Source organism: Clupea harengus, chromosome 7 (genome assembly GCF_900700415.2).
Source record: "Clupea harengus chromosome 7, Ch_v2.0.2, whole genome shotgun sequence".
In the NCBI taxonomy this organism is placed as follows: Eukaryota; Metazoa; Chordata; class Actinopteri; order Clupeiformes; family Clupeidae; genus Clupea; species Clupea harengus.
In genome coordinates, this window is record NC_045158.1 from 25,939,787 (window position 1) to 25,940,817 (window position 1,031).

The following is a 1,031-nucleotide window of genomic DNA, read 5'->3' on the forward strand; positions in this document are numbered from 1 at the left end:
CCGGGTTCTCTCTGACGTGCCATGCTAAAAAACACTCCCTTTATTGAAAATACAATGTTTACACAGGATGGAAGTGTAGCACCTGTGTTGTCGGGACTAGTAGAAAAGAGCTACACTCACGAAGATTCTAGAAACTAGAGTTGAAATTACAATTAAAACTAAAAGTTTGTAAATAGTAAACACTTTATTTTGTACAGTTTTCTTGGAATGCTAATGTAGAAATTTGAATATGTTGCAGTCAGTGTATGAATGAGTGTGTGTAAATGTATAATTAAATCAAAGAAAATAACAAAAACATGTAAATATGCACCAAAATGTACATTCAATATGAAATAAAGTAGCAAAATGAAATGCACTCTATATGAATCACTATAACAAAAAGTACACCAATTCAGTATGCTCAATCACATACAATACAACAAATCAGTATAACAATCAATATGGAAAAATCAGTCACAACAGTCCTGTGTTCGTGTTTGCAAAGAATTCCCTTCTCAGTGTGAAAAGGATTGCACTTATCTGTCCACGCGCGATGATGCAAGTTCGTGTTCAAACTGTGGTTGAAGAAACCTTATTGTAGCTGGCCAAGCTACCACAGGTTAGGTGCTCCATGCGCGGGGTGCAATGATCTCCGTGGGAAGCTCGCCATCTTTTCTGAGTCTTCTTAAATCCAACATAAAAACCAATCTACACAACAGTGTAATAGATTCGAGGGTTAATATTTTGTATCTAAAATCTACGTAAAGCTTTACTAAATCTAAATCTTTTATCTAAATCTACAGGTGGAAAACCGAACTGCCCTAAAAAGTGGTTATCTTTCTGCTGCCACGCAGCCGTTAAGTTAAACCCAAAATTCAATTAGCCTGCATGGCCAACAAAACCCATATGGACAGTATATACATATAATTCGGTAATAAACCCATTTTCAGTTGTGACAAATGCATAACAATACATAAAATACATAGCAACACATAAAATATACATTGCTGTAGATTTTCTGTCGATGTAACATTATCTAACGAAATTACATG